Source organism: Myiozetetes cayanensis, unplaced genomic scaffold (assembly GCF_022539395.1).
Source record: "Myiozetetes cayanensis isolate MyiCay16 unplaced genomic scaffold, myiCay2020 scf4, whole genome shotgun sequence".
Taxonomy (NCBI): domain Eukaryota; kingdom Metazoa; phylum Chordata; class Aves; order Passeriformes; family Tyrannidae; genus Myiozetetes; species Myiozetetes cayanensis.
In genome coordinates, this window is record NW_026087631.1 from 57398758 (window position 1) to 57420882 (window position 22125).

Consider the following 22125-nt stretch of genomic DNA (forward strand, 5'->3'; position numbering starts at 1 on the left):
AAGAACAGATCTTACAGAAAAACAGTTCTGAAGTGCCCCCACTACAATTCACATGTAGCACCTAAGCAACTTTACAAACTCAGTCAATTACAGGATTATTTTGTTTTTGTCATCATCATTGCTGTGTGCTTATTTTACTTGGAAAAGGTTGTTTTGCTTGTTGCTGGTTTTTTGTTCTTGTTTGGGTTTTTTTTTGGGGGGGGGAAGAGTCATTGGTTGGTTTTTCCTACTTTGTTTTCATACAGAAAAGAGGTATTTTTATAACACAATCACGATTTTCTGAGAAAATACAATGTGCAAGGTAATGCTTGTCAAGCACTGATTAGACATCCAGAACAAAAATTCCCTTAAGTGTACAAAACCACATAGTTAACTAACGCTTAACTAAATTTCTGTAGTCCTCGGGGCTACCTGCACTCACCTGTCATAAAAATAAATGAACATAAATATCAGAAAAGGAATTTCGCATAGCATTTCACGTTATGTCCTTTACAACTACAGGATTATAAACACAAGCAGTTGTCATAAAGTCATGCAATGAATGTAGTATCATAATTAGACAAAATCTGTTCACTATCCAATGTTAAGAATGGGCTTAATAGGGGTTTTTTATACTTCATTGGTCTGACAAGTGTTGTTTGGAGAAGAGAGCTAGACATGACCATGCCTTTATTATAGAAAAGACGCATCAGGGTTAGGTTTTTTATGGCTCAAATACTAAGGAAATATGTCTGATACAATAATTTAGATGCCCGATTTTGCATGTTTCCATGATCTGTTTTCTTTTCAGCCAGCACTATCTCTGCTGTGCAGTAAAATTGTACATCAATACACCTACTCCATCAGAGAAGCTGATGCTGACATTCCAGAACTCTTATTTTTAAAACCAACAGAGCTTTAGCCTCTTTCCAAATAATGGGCATGCCAATACATTAAAGGGAGAAATACCCCCCCTTCTTGGCTGCTATCACTTAAAAGTGTAAAATCAACTCTCATTTTAAAATGAAACATAACACTTTAAATTTAGCCCAGTTTTAATAATTTTCTTCTTCTGTGTCTGCTGGGGTTTAGTGTCATTCTGTTGTTGATGCAGAACAGACTTTGTACTAACAATAGACATCTTGAGAGAGTGGGGAGAGTCTCACTTCTTCCTTCCATTTGAATCTAGCTTCTAAGACAAAAACAAATTATCATGTTAGCTTCTAACACAAGGGAAGAATCCCTTGTCAACACGGCCTCACCACAAGCAACAGAACTAAAGACCAGCAGCTGCAAAACAACACTCCTACCTTCCCAACAGTCCCAGCAATACCTAGAAAATTATTTCTTCTCAAATGAGACATTATCTCACACAGACCTTGAACACCCCCACTGTCTGAAACCAAAAGCTACCCTTTCATACTCAGTATCTGCCATTTTTTCAAAACAGGTCAACAAATATAGCCTGGGGTTTTGCCATAGTGCTGGCAATGAGAAACATGTCTGAGAGCTGAGGGTGCTTAAAAATAGATGTCTCACTGGATATTACGTGGCAGGTTATGACCCTTAAATTTGGGAAGTGACACCACCTCTTGTCAACACAGCACAGTTAAGGATAGGCCCAATGCATCTGATTAATGAAGAAAACTTTCCTAGCAAGTACGTAATGTTTCTGGGTTGCACAAAGTGGTGACACCCTACTCTTCTTTCCAAAATAAGAAGCAAGGGAGGAGGAAGCATAGCGGGGCAGGGGGGTGAGGGGTAGGTGGAGTGATAAGGGAGGGGGAGAGGAAGGGAGGGAGAAGCAAAGGCTGACAACTACAGAGCTGAATAAAAAGTTCTTGAGAGACTAATATATAATAAACATACTAAAAAAAGAATGAACAACTCTTAAGAGCTGAATGTTCAACACAAATCTGTCTTATATAGCAAAATGTGCCTATAAACAGAGTTTGTGCGAAGATTATACCATGTATTTGGCTTTTATATAATGATCTGCTGTAGCTGAGGAATCAATAGTTTGAAAAGCATCACAGAAATCTTTGCTTGTGAATACCTAGTGTAATGCTAGAGAATCTCAAACATTAAGACAAGACCAGTATAATCAAGAGGTCAAGACACAGAGGGACAGATAAGACTGTTACATAATATTAGCAGCACAGTATAACATATATATTAAAATATAATAATTAATGAATAATAACACTTTATATATTACAGTTTTTTAGTAGTTATAATTTTCCAGCTCTACTTTGCACTGGTGCAGCCACACCTTGAATATTGTGTGCAGTTTTGGGGCACTGCAATATAAGGAAGGTATTAAGCTCTTAGAGTGTCCAAAGGAGGGCAACGAAGTTGGTGAAGGGTCTTGAGGAAAAGCTGTATGAAGAGCAGCTGAGGTCACTTGGTCTGCTCAGCCTTGAGAAGAGGAGTCTGAGGGGAGACCTCATTGCAGTTACAACTTCCTTGCGAGGGGAAGAGGAGGGGCAGGCACTGATCTCTTCTCTGCAGTGACCAGTGACAGGACATGAGGAAACGGCCTGAAGTTGTCCCAGGGGTTGTTTAGGTTGGATATTAGAAAGAGGTTCTTCCCCAGAGGGTGGTTGGACACTGGAACAGGCTCCCCAGGGTCACAGAACCAAGCCTGCCAGACTTCAAGAAGCATTTGGATGATACTCTCAGACACATGATGTGACTCTTGGGGATGGTTCTGTGCAGGGCCATGCAGGAGTTGGACTCAATGATCCTTATAGGTCCTTTCCAGCTCAGTGTGTTCTGTGATTCTGAGATAATAAAGTATACAAAAATAGAAAAAAAATCCTAACAAAAGCAGTCACTCAATAGGAAGCTAATAATTCAGATAAACCATTCATCTGAATGTTACCAGTATGTGGGAATATTCATTTAAAAAGAAAAAAACTTTATACGGCTTCAACCCAAAGTCATCTAGCTTTTATGCATACCATACCACTTCTTTTTGACTTGGTCAAATATCCAATTCTAGTTATTCAAGTTCACAGAAATTTTCAGACTGAAACTGATGAATAAACTATAAGTCAGCAATTTAGTAAATCTGTAAGAATAAAACACTGGAAAATTAAAATACGGTTTTGTACAAATTGATCTCAAACTGTATTCCAAAAAAATTAAAAGTACACCTTTAAGGTAAATAATTTCAGGTTTGATAAAATTAATATCTTAAAATTAAGAACTCAAGATTGTATTGGGTGCCTCAATCATTGAAAAATCAGAATCAGAGTTCTGCTTTCTTCATACAGAAAAGTAAAGTCCAGTTTCTTAAGGTGTTCTGCAATGTGGTTTAGATCACAAAAAATTCCTTTATTGATGTATGGAAGTGCTGAACACAGAAATATCTAGTGGGGTTTTACTAGGGTCATTCCTACTAAGACTTTTGTTGGGTTTTAATTTTTACAAACAATGTAGGTTGTTAAATTTGCTGAAAATATAAAATTCGGAAGAAAACTGCATCCTTAGCAAGTAGTAAGTCAAATTTAAATGCATTCTGATTTTCTCTGTATCTCAGTTGACAAGCAGAAACTGAAATTTAATGTTGACAAATGTAAAGCAATAAAAGCTGAATATAAAACTAATAAACATGAACATTTTATGAATAGATTTGTACCAAAACAAGAAAGTTGACCTCTCTCTTAAAACAAAACAAAAAGAACATTGTGAATGACTATTCCTTTTCATATATCAAAGCAAGATAAGGAAGCAATTTAAAATCCTTTAAAATTGCAGGTTGCAAATGTGTCATGCTGCACATTCATCTGGCAAGCTCTTGGAATATTCTGTGAACTTTTCATCATAACATTAAAAATAATACATTTTTCACACTTAATCATAACAGAAAAAAAGTAAAACTAGTCTAATTTTATAGGTGAGAGTTTGAAATAAATCTGAAAAATAAGCATATTAAAATCCCTAAAGTTTTTTAAAAGGTTAAGGAAGTGGTTTAGCACATTATACTGATTAATCAAACTGACTAACTTCAGAAATATTATTGGGGAGCAGAGGGAAGTACTTTGAATAAGACTTTAATCATGGAAGTACTACATGGTTGGGTTGGAAACAACCTTAAAAGTCCCAACCTCCCTGCCATAGACAGGGACATCTTGCACTAAATCAGGTTTCTCAGAGCCCCATGGAATGAGGTCTTGAGCACTTCCAGGGATAGGGCATCCACGGCTTCTCTGATTAATCTGTTGCAGTGCCTCACCACCATCATAGTGAAGAACTTCTTCCTAATATCTAATCTAAACCTGGCATCTTTCAGTTTGAAGCCATTGCCACTTGTACTATCATGACTGCTACCTTGTGAAAAGTCCCTCTCCAGCTTTCTTGTAAGTCCCCTTTGGGTACTGGATGGCTGCTGTAAGGTGCCCCTCGAGGTTTCTCTTCTCCAATGTGAACAACCCCAACTCTCAGCCCGTTTTCACAGGAAAGGTGCACCTTTAAATAATGACCATAACTGTGAAGGACTAGAAAACAAAAATCATATTCCTGGCCTATTCTTCTCTTCCTTTTGCCAAGAGGGGGGCTGAGAAAATCTCATATATAGATTAACCTCTTGCTTGTTACCTTTCTTATCAAAGAACAAACTTTGTATGGAGATTACCTGATCTATTGCTTTGTTTTCAGTATGTTCTTTCTCATTGACGTAAGGCAGGAACACATAAAAACTGGAACAAATGGTAGTATTAGATATTAATAACAGTCATCATCATCAAGAGGTATCCTTCTGTTGCCTATTAGAAATCTCCAGAATTTCAGGCACTGGACTGCACCTTCAACAAATGCATCTGGTTTGCTCACCAAATCACATATCCCTGGTTTAGACAGTTTGCTTAACCTAGTGGTCTACTTTGTTTTGAAACATCTATTTTGGGATTTAAACTAATAATCACAGACAACAAGACATTTCACACGTTCTAGACACACAACATTTTTAGGTCTTTCCTCTTTTGCTCCTGTACTCTTAAAGATTTGTAGCAAGTCTGTTGTCACACAGATTATAGAATGCTCTGGCAGGAACCTCATTCTTCTGTACCAGGGGAAGAAAACCACATACATAACAAAGTAGATTACAAAAATATTTACATAATAAAAAATGTATTTCTGTTTATTTCTTTGTAAAACAACAGCAAGAAACCAATATGATTACATGATTATATATCTGAAGGTGTTTATCACTACATGCAAATGGGGTCAGCGGTACCCCACTTACATATATGTGCACAACTGCTCCTCTGCACACACACAGACACACATACAATTTCAAGAATGTTCCTATGTTAAACTAACCTCTCTTCACATATCCTATTCTGTTGAACCATGACTCCTTGGAAGAAATTTTCAACAGGAACTTCATCTCAATTTTCTTTTTCCCATTAAATTTGTGGTATTTTAGAATCAAGATAAATGAAAAAAATTAATTATTATAAAATTTGTCCTGCTAACAGTAAACTACTGACACTTGAGACCACTGGCTGTAATCCTCATCAGTTTTCCATTCTATTCTGGTTCCACTCACATTTGCACTGTAATAGTTTCATAAAAAATGTTTACCTCCAACACAACAAGTTGCTGAAAATCTACAGTGAACAGAGTTTCATATTCTACACTAGCAAGACAGAAATAAAACTGTTGCTTAACAGGGTATGTTTGCTTGGGTTTTTTTTCTCTTTTTAAACTTATTTTACCCATTTCCATTCTGCTAACAAACATGCTCCTGATACTTTTTCTAAATGTCCCCATACAGATGAACAAATAGAAAAATAATTCATACACACTCTGAAAAAAGGCTATGACCATCATATCTAACAAGTTTACATTTACTTCTTTGTTTAAGAAAACTAACACTCTGAGGGTAACAAAGCATTCAGTTTATTACACACGATGGGATTATCTTGAACGAAAGGAGTAATATATCAAGAACTCTAAAGTTGCAACTCTTTTATTCTCAGCACTTTGACCAGGAATCGATACTGTAGTTCAGGGTCATTAAGTCAAAAGTGATCTCAGATGTCATTTTCAGCTCAACATAAGTGCATTTAAGATAATTATCTTTTGGCTCCTATTTTAGCAGTTAATTTCCACTCCTGAATACCAATCATTCTTAAACCAAATCAAAACAATGGAAAAACAAAAACAAAGAAAGAAAACTTTTTTCCAGTTGAATTTGTGTTACTTCCTTTCCACAATCAAAACAAACAAACAAATCTCAACAAAAAGCAACAAAACAAAGCCTACAACAACTTTCTTACTTTACAAACAGGTGATTTGTATCAGTAATACTGTGCATTGTATTGTTTCATCTTCACCTTTTCTGTTTGACTGCACAAGCATCTTTGAATATAAGTAAGCCATAAAAGAGACTTGCATACAGAATTCTGCCACTGCAGCCATTATTTAAGAGACATGCCTGCCACTGAAAACTATTTATTTGGAGAATGACATAACACAGTATTAGTTATTTCAGACAGGAAAATTCCTTCCAATTTGAGAAAGCTTTTAAATTGACAAATGTTTATTACAAATAGCTGTTTTGCTTAAGCCACCTGATATCTGATTTAAGTTCAGTAACTACTAGCAAAAATTGAATAAATGCTTTACACTTTTCTGATCTTGACCTATTCAACTGAAAAATCACTGAATGGAAGACATCATAGTACCACAAGGTCATGTCATTGCAAATTACTCATATAACGAGGTATCAGAAATGGTCCCCAAAGTCAAAGTCTTGGAACATAACAACATGCCAGGGATATAAGAGTGTCAGGTCTCAATACTGAAAGATAAAGTTTATTTTGAAGAAAATTTCCATGTCACCGAATCAAAAGAAATAAGCTGTTTCCTTACTTTATCATTTGCACTTCAAAGATGTAAAACACACAAAGATTTTACTTCTATGTTGTCAGGGAAAAGAAAAAACATTGTGTAGCTTCCTCTTTCAATGTCTCAGCACAGCTTGGTTAAATTACTTAAATAATACTAGTTTTCATAATTTATAATTCAAACCATATGTCAACCTCAAGAGAAAGAAAAACTTCATTTTAATGTTTTTCAGTTCTTATATTTTTTCAAAAGTTATCTTTGCAAAACAGCATTGGACTTTCTGCTTATACTGATGTCTTCATTAACACCTGAATTCCTTTATATAAATTAACTGAACTCTACACCATGGGCCAAGGCAACTACTACATTAATTTTTAAGACTTTAGTACTTCTAATAGGTGAGTGATCTTTTAAAGTTCACCAAGTATTTTGAAAGTACAAGTCAAAAATAGGTAATATCTATGAAAATTGGAAAAAACCTCCAAAGAGAGCAATATAATGGAGGAAAACAACAACAAAAAGAAAGGTAATCATCACTTTATTCAAAAAAAGTACAAGTACTGTCTTGTCTTTTAAGATGCTGTTCTGAGTTACATGCTATGTCATGTTACACGTGAACTGGAATTTTTGCTCTAGAATTACCTTGGAATCAGAACCTTGGTGTTTTATTATAAAGGTGTCAAGTAATTTGCAGGTTCCATGGTTATAACAAGCTGGGACACAAAAGCACAGAAAGTTCTTCTTAGAGTCTTACTATAAAAGTGAGATGTTTCTAGAGTAGTCAGCCTCACTTCTACATGTTTACAGTATGCTTTGGTGTTCCTTGGGAATGACTAGCAATCTAGTAAGAGAATCTGCATTCTAAGCTGAATTGCAAACCAACTGCATTGTGGTGGGTTTTCGACACTGGCTCATTACCACGTAACAAGAATTTACTCATAAATAAACAGTAAATATTTCCATTAAAATAGGTGGTATTTAACATCCTATCTAACAGGGGTAAAAAAAAAAAAAAAGAGAGAGAAAAAAAATCAATGTTATTTCTTAGTCTCCCTAATCATCATTCCAGCACATTTCCAAGAATCTAATTATAATGCAGAATCATTGAAGGTTTCTCATCAGCAGGACCTGGGGCTTGGTACTCATTTCTGCTGAGTACAAAGCCCCAGGGCTCCTTAGATCATGTTGATTTTATAGTCTCTATATTCGACAAGCAGCCACTGTGTTTTATGAGATAGATCCAGAAACTAGAAAAACTGAACTGTCCCTGCCTATCAAGCTACTAGAAAAAAATGTCACTTTTCTCCTCAAGTAAGAGAGAAAGCCTTATTAAGTCAGCTAATTATCACCGAAATTAGGTTTTTAGGAGGAACTGTTATCCTATTCAAATATCGTTAGAAGTTTTCAGTAGCAATGTTCACAATTAAGGTTATACTCTTTCTATGGCCACTCCAAAATTTAAGCAGATGGGATAGTATATCCAATGGTGGAATCAGCATCCCTGGAAAAGTTCAAAAAAAATGTGTGAACAGGGCAATTGAGGACATGATTTAGTTGTGAGCACAGTGGCAATGATAGGTTGATATTTGGACTCGGTGATCTTCGAGGTGTTTTCTAACCCTAAATGATTGTAAATGCAGGATACTCTCTGTTCCACAGCATTTTAGGCCAATATAGATATCATCTGACCTTGCCACTGCAACTATTTGACTAACATAACACAATGCAAGACACTGTGATATTTAATAATGATCTGTGCATTTCTAGTGCACCAATGCTTTAATTACCACTTCTTGAAATCTTTCCAATCACTATGTAATGGCAGGAAGAAGAGGAGCACACTCTCTGACAGTCTTTCCTCAGAAGCATAAATAAAAGTCATGTTATAACCTTTTCCAAACAAAAAATAACTCCTGAAAATATATTAGAAAATGAGCAATCAGTACTTAAAATAATGTAAATTTACTGGAAAGACTTGAATAGTTTCAGTTTGAAATATGCATCACTGGAATTATGGAGATTTCCTTTGTATTTTCACTAATTCTAACACTAATGATGTTTGCTTTCAAATACTATCATGAAAGTAAATAGCATAGACAATTATATCTCACTTTACAAGAGTTGCTCTAAAGCTGAATTAACATTCCAATTTGATATTCTGGGGAAATTTTCTTTCACCACGAATTTACACACAGTGTGTATTACAGTAATTCCCTTTTTCATTGCAATTTTGGGAGTAAGATTTGCCAGTTGCTACGTGAATATACCAACCATATTAATTTGTATTTTTATAATCAATCTAGAATTTAATAAACACATCTGTCACAACTGGGTTTATGTAGTTTTTGTCTGTGTTTTTTGGGTTTTTTTCCCTGTAAGAAGGAATAGACACCTATATAACTGTTTAAACACCTTGTTTTGAGATTTTACCAATTCTCAGTCCTACAGGTCTGCATTGGATAAAGCTCACATTACGCTCATATATATATAATCTTTTTCTTCTTAGATATTACAATAGGAATATATTTTACAAGTAAAACCAAACAAACAAAAATCAAAACAACCTCCCCCAACTGAACAAACAAACAAAACAAACAAAAAAACCCCTAGGCATTTCTGTCTAAGAATATTGAAAGGAAAAGTTACCCTTAATGTTAATATGGGCTACAAAATAAAACAACACGCACTTAACTATTTAAGTAGTTCATTCTTCTGCACGTTCAAGAGAAGAAAACTGAGCTCCCAACTCATTACCAGTTTTGACTGAAGGCAAGATAAACAAGCTGAACATGATAGCCTTTACAAATTCTTACCAAGATGTTCTTCCTTTTACCTGACTAGTTATAGAATAATCACCATATTTCAAAATTTACACAGCAAAGACTCATTTTTTACTTAAAATATTGGATGAAGAGATAAAGATAATATTGTTGTATCCTTAAAGGTTCATTCCACAATTCAACATTAATACAACAGCACAATCAATTACTAAAATGTTCTCACATGTTCACCATCGTAGACTCTCCCCCTAATTCTCCCCCCACACAGAAAAACCCCAACAAACCAATAAGGAACTGCACTGCATCAGAAACTAAGAAGTAGAAATCAAAGTGCAACCAGTAACACAATATTTCCTGTTCAAAGAAACTTGGTGAAGTAAGTACAGATTCTCACATCATTGTTAACATTAATTTTAGCCATTATGACACAACAAACCTTTGGAAATTACCATATCTGCTATGTGAGAACCAATTTTAAAAAATATATTTTTAGTTACTAGTGAGACCTGCCTGTTACAAATTAGGAGGAGACTTACTACCATAGGATGGTTCCTGCAAACATACTTCAAGGTAGCCTTCCCATCTTAGTTCCCTCCTAACACTGCTAAAAACACAACTTAATAGCAAAGCAAACAAAAAGAAGCATTATGTTGTTTACTCTGTTTCTGTATTTTCTCCTTGTGTACTGAGCAAGAAAATAAAATCTACTTCCTCTGAAATTTAAAATGTGGTCTTGCTTTCAATCATAAGGCATAACTGTAATTATTATTAACATAATTATTAAGCATCCTCTTTATTATCCCCCAAATTCCACCTGGCTTACAACTTCTATATGATTCAAACATAAACGACAACAAAAGATACTGTTCTATTTTTAGAAACATAGAGTGAGGTTAAGTTATGAAAATCTTAACTTGGCATAATATATTTCATTTTTGTTTTGTTTCCTCAAATTAGTAAAATGTAGACAACAAGTGAAACACCTTAAACAGATGTTACAGTTTGCATAAACTAAGAAACCATACTACAGGCCATATATATTAACAAAATATTATGAAACAATATAGATCGAGTTTTCCCTAGGTCCTTTTTTCTGCTCACAAAGCTGCTCTATTCTTTGTGATTATCAGGATAAATTTTCAAAATCGCTTCATCTATCGTTTATAGAAAATGTTGTTGGCTCACAGACAAGATCTATACTCTTGCCTTTCTACAGCCTCGACAGATAGAGAGAGAGACCTCCAACTCTAAGAGCAGTCTCTCGTACATGCTGGTTGCAATATCCCTTACGAAGTAAAACACTTATAATCTCTTTTTCAACAATCATTTCATGAACATAATATCCAAGTGATTTCAGTAAATGCAGATTGATGTATCTCAAACTTTTGTCCAAAGCAAATGATGTCAAAAGTTAGATACAAACAATATTATCACTATAAGATTTATCTTATCAACTCTGCTTCTACCCAAAAATCAATAGCCCTGACTTCAGAAGAAAATACTACTGCCAGTAATCTTTACTGGTTGCATAATGGTCAAAATGTCAATAATGCAAAAACAGAAAACACCTCTCATCTCGGTATATTTATATTACACAGATCCCTAGGTCCATCTTTCCTTTCCAAGAAACAGAAAAAGGTGACCTACCAAAGCAGCAAATAAAAATAAAAAAAATGCAGTGTGATATTACGCAGTTCATCGTATTTTTCTCAGAGGTACCAGCATAGTGTCAGAGTAGGAAAACACAGAATTTGATTCTGTGGATGGACTATAATTAGTAGCATAAACTTCAGGACTCTATCAGTATGTATATCTTTAACAAAAAGGGGAAAAATAAAACAAGCAATCAAAAAACAACACTTAAGCTTGTTTCAGAATATGAAGACAAGAATGATGTCACTTCCAACACACACAGATTCATACATGCATGATAGGGTTTCTAGGATGTCTCCAAAATATAATTAATCTAATTATGCTGATAGCTAAGCACAAGTGTTGATTAACGGAGCTCTCTCTGTTAGCATCAGATATAATTAGCATAACATGAAAAAATCCTTGCCTTTGGGAAAGGCAAGAAGGAAAGGCAAAGTTCTAGATACAACACCAGAATATAGACATGCACAATTCATAATCCTGAATGCAGATGAACACCCCATTGCATATGTTCTTTTTTCCTGAAATACCTCTACGGGGCTGGCTGGATACAGTACAAGAGAACATAGTCTAAGGGTGACCAGATACCCTAGGGCATCTAATAGCCACCTATGTTTAGGCAACTAAATCTCATCCCCAGTGGTCAAACAAAGCATCATCTGACTTGACATTGCACCAGAGACCTGAACAGCAGGACTACTGCTGAGGATTTCTTCCACTCCTGTTACTTAACCATTTTCTACTCTCACTTTCCTTTCCTTCCTCTCTCTGTATTTCTGAAAATTTCTTTTTTTAAAAATATACAATGAAACATAAATTGTGGGTTTTTTTATAAACCCTTATTTAAGTAACCATGAAATGCTTAGTTAAATAAATGTCACAATTCATGCCTTTACTCTTTTCAGCATTGATGATTAATAAAATTAACAGAACACAAATATTCATGGGCTTTCTTCCCCTTCTTCATTCAGTTCTCAAAACAACCAAGACCACTCAGTACAGTGGAGGGGTAAAAAAGATGTAATCTTTTAACTGCACTTCAGTGTTGCCCAAAGACACTAACATATCCACTTTACTAATTTCGTAACTCTAGCAGAATTCTACTGCTTACTTCTTCATCTCTCACCTAGATTAGGAAACATCTGATATTTACATAAGTTGGAATGCTCTTTTTCCCATTTTTGTCAGTTCTAGAAAAAAGAAAGTAGGCTAAGAACATCACCCTACTTAAAAACAAATTCTTTCCCTAGGAGAAAGGGTCACTATCCTTAGGATCAGTGAGACAGCACAGAAATCCAGATTATGAGCTGATTTAATAATAATCTGACACTGTAACCATGTTCCAGCCCTCTGCAAGGGAAGGATAGGAAAACAGGGAAGATAGGGAAGAGTGGGAAAGGCTGGCCTCTATGCTGAGAAGAAAAAATATTATGAGCAAAAAATACGTTTGGATACTTTCCAATTTACGATATTATGCAGAATATGATAATGAGAACATCCAGGGACTTCATTTCCACACCTATAGAAACCTCTGGAAACCTATAGTTGCTGAGGACAAACAGGTGTTGCAATACAATTATTAGTGTTGTGACAAATACAAAGATAATTTTCTTTATAAACCTAGAATAAAAGCCACTATAGGGAGTTTTCAAATGAAAGATTTTAAAATAGGAGAAGTTGTGCATTCTGATTAGGTTAAGAAAGCATCACAACCTGTTTGGAAGTTTCCCAGGAAATTATTCAATTCTAGAATTTTTTTTTTTTTGCAGATTGTACAGAAGAAAAAAAAACCAAACAAGCCCCCAAATCAAAACCAAACAAAAACCCAAACAAAAAACCCAACCCAATTCAAACAACAAAAACCCAAACAAACAAACAAACCCCCAAAGAAACAACAACCAACCAAACAAAACCATACACAACCCACGCTTCCTGACCACTTTATTCTATCCCATAGCCTCCGGTAGATAACATTATTTTCGCACTACTTCTTCTCTTTTCTCATACTTCCATTAGAATGAAAAATTTAAAACAAACTGCACATTGCACTTTGGTCTACAATTGCAACAAAATTAATTTGACCCTGCTTTTGAATTATTTCTTGGTTCTTCCCAATAAGACTGATTGTATTCTGCTGATCCAATTACCAACAAGTTAACTTTGCAGAAGACTATGGATATAGGCAGCATGTCTATCAGTATTTGGCAACCCAGGTGTGGTGACCTACATACCTTTTGGCTGCTCTTGAAGCTGTGCTGTTAGACACTTCCTAGCTGAGGCATCAGGAAGTGATCAGGAGGAAGTGACTAGGAAGGAGCCTAGGAAAATCAGTAACTGATTGTAACTTCAATGAAGTGGGTTTACGTGGAAAAAGAGAAGTCAATCAACCCATTCCAAAGCCTATGCTCTGCAAAAACTGGTAAATGTGTTTGTGCAGCTTTTTAAGTCTAGCTGCCCAGCATTCTTGGGGAAAAAAAAAAAAAAAAAAGGAAGACTAGGTCAATTTTGTGAAAAAGCCATTAGTGTATCTTTTATTCATATGGAGAAAGAACAATTTCACAGAATAACTGTGTTTAAAACTGAAGGAATGGCTAAATTAATCAAAGGGGAACACAGGTTATCACTATATTAATGCAACAGTTCTACTTTTTTTCTTATTTTTTGTTAAGTACTCCTGTTCGTATGTTAATTATGCCAGTACAAATCTACTAATGTCAAATTTGAAATTATGAGCTTTGCTGGGCAGACCTGTGTTTGTGAAAGAACCAATTATTAATACAATTTTCACTAGGAATATTTCTATCAATGGTAGCTACATAAATCATATTACAGGTTATATGCAATGATTATTGGAAACTCACTTTTGTGATTTATCTGTACCTATAATTTTCAGAAAATTGCAGACATATAAAAAAGTTAACTAAATGTCCTCTCAAAGAAATTTTTGTATATTTTCAAATACTTCCACTAACATACATGGGATATTTCAATAATAACTATTTAATGTTGATCAAGCCTTTATCAATACAGGAATTTTTCAGGTTTGCAGGTTTCATCAGAACTGGTTTCAGGCCTCAATTTTTATGTTATGAGCTCTAATATCCTAGCTATACTGATATTTTGTGTGTTGGTTCTTACTATTATTGCATGGGCATGAAAACAGTTTTATTTCATGGTGAAAATTAACAATAATTAACAGCCAAAAAACACAAACACTTCTTTCAGGAAAACTAGATGAAGAAAAGTATCATCTGTAATTTCATGATTCTATTATGATTTCTGATAAAGACAAAACTCCTTATGGTTTTCTGTCTCTCTGAAGAAGCCTGAGAATGCCATCTGGCAAAACACAGTGGCAAAAGAAAAGGAAAGCAACTCATGCAGACATGGACAGCTTATATGGATTCTCTTTGAATCCTTTCAGTGGAGAACTGATGTTGCTTTGAACTTTGCCTACATAACATCACAGCACATTCCTTTCAGTGTAAAAGAAAATCATTCAACATTGAGACAATGGACCACTCTGTAGATTTTTTCTGATTGTTAAATTGATGGGATGGATACGTCTTTTTACTCAAAAGGATGGTAGTTAAGATATTATTTTGGTTTATCTTTCTGTTAATGCCAGTAATTCTGTAGCTATCCAAGTAAGAGTTACATCGTTGCTCTCCCTTATATTTATGGGCAGGTAATGAAAGTATGTTGTGCTTCATGAGAACAGTCCTCTAAGGTTAAAATTAAAGCCTTCAGTGTAGATTACAAAATCATACTGTATGTGTTCTTGTTTAACTCCTGTTTGGGAAAAAAAAATCCATATACTTTTAAATATTATTCTATGGATATAGTTACAGTGTGGAGAATTAATATTTTATTAAAGACTAAGAAAAATTTGCTTGGCCGAAAGACTGAGAATGAAAATACAGAGGTGAACCACTTTAGAAGCTGTCTTATGTAGTACAGGGTCTGGTGAGAGTGCATGCCTTGCACCACAAGGAAGGATTCATTTTAAGTGTGTAGGGGTGAGACAAAGAGAGAGAGAACGTGTCAAAGCTGCAGCAAACCTACTTTGCCTGACATACTCCCACACTGACTGTTAAACTGCTACATGAGAGTCTAAAAATCACTTGACTTTTAGACTAGAGTAGATGCAATTGTTCTTATGTAGTTACTTCTCCTGCAGTAACCTTAAGAATTACTGTTGCCAGAATACTGGTTAGTGTACACTTCCGACCTGCTGCCACCAGAGGACTTTTTTCAGGTTGGTCACCTTAAATCAGTCACCACCACAAGGCAATTTTTCTGTCACCTATGAGAAGCTCACCATCTGGGAGGTCTCTTGAGCACTCTAGAAATACGAGTTTACCTTATTCCCACAGTTTCTGCGACAACTAGAATAGCTAAATAATTCCACTTCCCATTAAGCCATGAACCCTTCTTCATGTCTACAGACAAGCACCCCTGCTAAAACATTTTCTTCTCCAGCCACCTTTCCACTGTGAACAAAAAGCATACGCATTTAACATTTCACTGCTGAGCAGTGTTACACACACTTTGAAAATGAGCTAGGTAATCTAAAACCAAATAAAAAGCAGCAGCTTGGAGAAAGAGTGATTTCTTGAATGCCATTGTGTACAGCTCCTATTTTTTAAATTCAGGAGAAAAGTAGAATGCACCATATACACCAAAAGATCCACCTTACCTTTCGAGAATCCTGAAACACACTGAAGAATTCAGCTTAAGGACTCTTAAAGCTTTTCACAATAGCTTTAAGATCCCAATCAAGTTGGGTCTGACTGATGTAGAAAACATTTCTCTAGAACCAGTGTTTAGACAAAGCAGAGGACCAGGCCTGTAATATGTATTTATTTGTTAATTGGTAAGTATATGAGCTCATGTTGCTTAGAGCTGGAACAAATCCCCCACAGCATTCTCAGGCGAATCACTGGACTTTCTGAAGCCTTCTTCATAATGCAAACACACACATCAAGAAGTCTCTTTCTCCAAATACATCTCTAAAATCTTAATTTTACATTTCAACACAATATAAGTACATAATCTGGATAGTAGTATTTTGAAGAACTTTAAAGGCATTTAAATAATTCAGCAAAAATTTAAAACATATTAGTAGTTTGAAAAATTTCACAGCATTGCTGGGAGAAATTTTATAAATTGATTTTATGAACCAGATTCTGCAGTCTGCATTCAGTGAAAATCTTTTTCAACTAGATCTTAAGCTTCTGCATTGACAAAAAAATACACTTTTTAGAAGTGGTTACAAAGTTGCCAACAGAAATACAGAACCTAAAGAATGCATTTTCTTGCACAATAGTCTTCCCTTAATATAGCATATTTAATAGAACAGAAATGTAAGATAAATAGGACCGTTTCTGCAACTATCAACAACAAATGAAAATAGATGAGTCATTCAACCTAATATATACCGTAAAAATAGAAATAAATTCTCTACAATTTTCCATTTACTGCTAGCTTCTCTGTTATTGTTTTCTTATTCTGAATCTTACTAAAGACATTACTAGAATGGATAAACTGAAAATCAAACAGCATCTAACAGCATTAATAATGTTTAAAAAATTTTCCATTATGCATTCCTTTTGCTTAATCTTGTCTCTTTCCTTGTCTTAATTTTATTATTAAATACATTTAATTCATGTTTGGGAATTAATTAATTCATGCCTACTGCTCACTGGAATTTTAAATCCATCTGTTTGCTACTAAATATTTTTCATCACAATCAGATATGTCCAAAAAATTATAGGCCAAATGCACTCCCTGTCAATAATTTGTGACCCTATTTCCATCATTATGATTTCACTATGACAAAATCCCTGTTAAGTTTGTCCGACTTTGTCAGGATTACAGCTGCAAAACTGTAAAGTGGAAAGTCCTAATGACAAAGTGGTAAGATAAAAGCTCTTTAAGAAACTTCTAGTACTTATGACCTCATAACATACGTATGGCAAAAAAACATCCCAAAGCACCATATATACAGGTATTCTCCAGCCCAAATGCTTTTGAATCTGAGATATTCCTGTGGCCTTTTTGCTTTTCTTTTCTTTTTCTTTCCCTTTTTCTAAAGACTACCATGATCATTTCCTCCTCCCTGGATAGTTTCCCTAGAATCCTTATGGCAACTAGTGAAGGAAAAAAACTACTTTCCTTGAGTACAGATAAAAAAATTAATCTCTAAATTACAGATCATCCGCATAAATGTCACCATTAAATTTATATTTGCTGGTTACAAGGTCTTTAAAGTGATAGCAAATCAATAGAGCTTACTGTAATTATGTGCCATTAAGGTACCAATCTGTTTTCACACTAAACAAGCTTTGGACTGATGAAAAGTATCAATGACCTTTGCCAAAATGTTTAACTCACCTGTTTCCCAATTTAGCCAATGATATCTTAGTTTCTCCAACTAGTTATAGTACTTCAAACCTACAGATTTACCACTGATATATAGGAAAGTTATTAATGCTTTGTAAGTTGTTAAAAGAGGACACAAAAAGCAAGCTGATTAAAGCATCAGTGTATTATTTATTATTTATCACATTTCCCATTTCAAAATAGTTTGCACTATCAAGCAGCATGTTTGTTTGTGTAGTGTGAATTTCTTCAGCAATGCCACATCTAACAAAGAACAAAAGAATATACTGTCGTAATTCTTCCATCCCAGTTTATCACCACAAAGTTTGGTAGGAGCTGGGTATACTAAGTGTTTAATAATGACAATGCTATTTGACTATCTACTGAAAACTAATGCAGGTATGTATGATTTTATTAGTAAGAAATCTTAAATAAGCACATTAGAGGAATTAATCCTTCATTTCCTGTAGACTGCTTATATATTTCATTGTGCCATTATCTGATCTGAATAACAAGAACAACTGCATAATAAAAAAAATTACTGCTGACACATGTAACTTTATTATATCAATTTTATATCTTCACAGTAATAGGTCTTTTTAAGTCCTCTGTTGTTTCTTGTGAATTAGACTGAACCAATTTGACATTTTCCATGATACTGAAATCAACAATTCAAGATTTTACATACATATACAGTCAAATACAATATGTATCAAACTTAAGTCATGATTTGACATAGGTCATTTCCCACAGCAGTAATTACAGCAAAAGTGGAGTATGTGTTGAGTCATTTTTCACATAGATACTAAAGCACTGCAAAGACATATCCGAAGACAAATAATGAAGAGTATGCTCCAAACTAATAAAGCTATCAAGTATGTAGTGATTCAAGCTAAACTAAACAATGTAGTTCCTGAAAGTTTTTGGTTTTTTTTTTAACATAGACACTTTTTTAGGCTTTCAACATTGCAATGCTGTGTGCATTTGGGACCACCTAGCAGAACTGAAAGCTTAACCTAATAAACTTCTCTGCATGCAATCTCAAAACACCTCATGTAAATTAGCTGGATATATTATTTTAATGCTTTGCCCACAGGGAATACAACACAGAAATGAGCCATGTCAAATGTTGCCTAGTCACACACACACACACACAAAAAAAAAAAAAAAAGCGCTTTGTTCTTTGTTCTTAACAGAAATGTAAATTCATAGTAATAAAACAATAACAGTAGAATTCTTTCTTAATCCAGCAAGTGTGTATCCTTTAATTTCAAGTTCACAAGTTCATAGGTTGTTTTTCTGTCATAAATGTTACTGTCAATTACTCAAAGACTACTGTAATGCAATATGAAAGTCACCCAGATTCACTGTCTCAGAACTTGTACCCCATGTTTTGTAATTCTTCCTTGCTCTATGATTATGAATACCTGAAAGCAACTCTGAATGTCATCCATCTGCTACAGCAGATTTAGTCTTTCCTGACTGTATCACATTCATTTCCTAAATAAATTTTGTTTAGTTATCTTGACTGTTGTGACATAAACTAATTTCCTTACTCCATGAAGGAATGCATTTCATTTGACCCTGATAAACTTTCAGTCCTGGTGACATTTATTAGTTGTGATTTATTTTGAATTACATCTGAAAATTCAACATGAATTTCACATTGAGAAGTTTATTAAAATGTATTTGTAAACGTATATTTAATGCCTTCTAATGACACAAGTTTATTCTGATTGGGTGAAAAGTAAAGACCTAATACATAAAAGATTTGATTTGTATAGTCTATTTACAGTACTCAGTATTCTGAATTTTTATGGTAAAATAACTCAAATTTGGTAAGAATTTGTAAAGACATAGGTTAATTTCATTCAAATTCAAATCTATATTGTCCCTACAATAACTACAACACATGTAGAATTTAAATCCAAGTCCATTTGGCCAGAATGGAGAAAAAATGCTGAAATGCTATTGATTCCTTTCAGGACATTTAAAACACCTGACTCAACTGTATTTCTACTGACATAACACTAAGGTTTTATTCAGGTATTAGCAAACATGAGCAAATATTTCATTGACATACCTGTCATTCTTATTTCTCTTCTCTACCTAGGAAACAGTTAACCCTCAACTACTAGTACTAGCTGTTTCCTCTACCAGAGACGCAGCAAATGTCCATAATGGGTCCACTGTCCCAAGAGAAATAATGTCTCCAAAAGTTCTCCTTCCCAGATGCAGATATATTTAGCGCTGAACAACACCCAAAAGCAGACTCTTCATCACATATCTTTATCGTTTTACCTTCTGTTAACTCTAAAGCTCAGCTAGCAAAACAGAGTCCCACTGCTCATGAAACCCTTTAAAATGATTTTATCTTTTTGTTCCCCCTAGACGTTTCTCACCTTTTGAAAAGTGTCATCAGTACTTCTGAATATGTCCCATAAAAGCACTTAGAAAACAAAACTGTTGTCTTAAAACCGTCATCCTCATTAGAAGAAAAAATATACATACTTCTATATATATAAAACTTGATGAAAAATTTAGGAACTTTGGAAACATGGACTAAAAATACTTACAACTGAATGCAGATAAAAATACTCTCAGTACCTGTAACTCAGGAAAATTGCTATTAAACTGAATGCCCAGTCACCTGGCATTACTTAGCAGGTCAGATCGTGCTGTAGAACCCTCCTGAGGGAACATCTCTTTGTTTAGATATTGTCTGTAATCTACCAAATACCTACACTCGAACTAAGGTGGACATTACACAAGATTTGCCACACTCAGTTTCTTTAAACAAGTATTCACCTACAATTTTCTTTTCTCATAAGAGTCCAGCTAAACACTTAATGCACTTTTTCACTGAAAACAGTTCAAGCCAAGTTTCTCATCACAGTAACCTGAAAACAGAAATACCTGCATGCATATATATATATATATGCATATATATGTTTGAATATAAAGATGTGTGTCTGTGCATACATATGTGTGAAGGCTAGGAAAAGGTGTGGAGGAGCCCGAGAACATAGGGAGAGAAATCAAGCACATTTACTTACTAATGCTGTCCGCTCGGACCTCTTTGGAAACCTGAAGGAGTCTCCGCTTTCCCCTCCTGCCAGTCAGGCGCCGCGTTGTGCCCCTAGTCCACACAGGCCCAGAAGGAACTGCAAAGAGAGAGAAGCACATGCCACATCAGGCAGTTCTGTTTTGATGGGATCCAGCGCCGTTGCCGCTAGCTCCTGGGGGTATCCCTTCATTTCAGAGCAGACTCCGACAAAGAGTCATTCTTCCAAAGAAATTTTGGTTTTCGGTCACAGTGATTAAAAAAAAAAAAAAAAAACCAAAAAAAAAAAAAAAAAACCAAACCCAAAACACACACACACACACAAAACCCCAAACAAAAATTAAAAAAAAAAGAAGAATAAGAAAAAAAAAGAATAAGAAGAGGCTTCCCTGGGCTCCTGCGCCCTAAAATTTGCGGGGGCTGTGGGGGTGGGGTGCTGGCGGGGAAGAGAGAGGTAAGGTACCTGCAACTCTCTCCGATAAGGCCAGCAGAGAGAGAGAAGGAAGGAGGAAAAGAGCGACGAGAGGGAGGAGAGAGGGAGCGAGAGAGGAGTGGGGAGGAGGGGTGGGGGATGTGTGTGTGTGTGTGTGTATGTGTGTGTGTGTGTATGTGTGTGTGTGTGTGTGTGCGCGCCTGTGCGGGGCGGGGGGCGCTGGAGCGGCTCTCCCCGCGGGCGCGGCGGCCGCGGCTCTCGGTGCCGAGCGCTGCAGGCTCCGGGCGGGCGGGCGACCCGGGGACACCGGCGGGGGCCGGGGCGGGGGGCGCGCCCTCACCCTGGCCCCCGCGCAGCCCCCTGCGCCGCTCAGCCCGCTCACCTGCATTTCCTTAACGAGCCACTTGACGGCCGGCGGCGGCCCCCCGGCCCCACAGGAACTTTGGCGGCCGCGGAGCCGCGCGGCCCCCGCGGAGGTGGGGATGGGGAGGTGCCGGCCGCCAGGTTCCGCGCCCGTAGCTGCCCGCGGAACTTTGCGCCCGGAGGCGGGTTGGGGGGCTGGGGGGTCCGGGAGGGCGCGGCGAGCCCCGCGTGTTCGCGCCGCAGCCGCGCAGCGATCCCGGGGCGCGCTCCACCACCCGCCTCCCCCGGCGCTGCCTCCTCCCACCGCGCTCCTCGGCGTGTGCCGCGGGAGTGAGCTCCTCGCTGTTAATAATAATAAGCCCAATCCCCGTCTTCCTCTCTCTCCGAGAAAACAATTAATAATGCATTAAAATAATGCACCTTTAAAGCCGCCGGCTGGCTATAATAAAATAATAATATTACCACTACTAAAGAGAGCGCTGATGTGGATGTGGTGGCGAGGCACGATGTCCTCTCACACCCAAATGCGAGCACACATTCTGCTTCTGGTATTCATAAGTCCCCCTCCCGTACCAGAGCAACTATCATTGTCACCATCAAAGAGAAAGTCT

General features: G+C 36.2%; 1 protein-coding gene across 43 annotated transcripts in view; it reads right to left on the bottom strand.

Moving 5' to 3' along the window:
* PTPRD (protein tyrosine phosphatase receptor type D) overlaps window positions 1–21555 on the bottom strand; it is a 1147190-nt gene extending 1125635 nt beyond the window's left edge. For 17 of the 43 annotated variants that reach the window (XM_050328661.1, XM_050328660.1, XM_050328678.1 and 14 more), the window contains exons 1-2: window positions 21182–21327; window positions 20711–20818 (exon numbers count right to left, since the gene is read on the bottom strand). The gene's annotated coding sequence lies outside the window, so the exon portion shown is untranslated. Of the gene's footprint in view, window positions 1–20710; window positions 20819–21181; window positions 21328–21533 lie in introns of those variants that run through there. The other 26 variants (XM_050328691.1, XM_050328690.1, XM_050328689.1 and 23 more) reach the window with 5 other exon arrangements.
* Window positions 21556–22125: the final 570 nt, after the last annotated feature.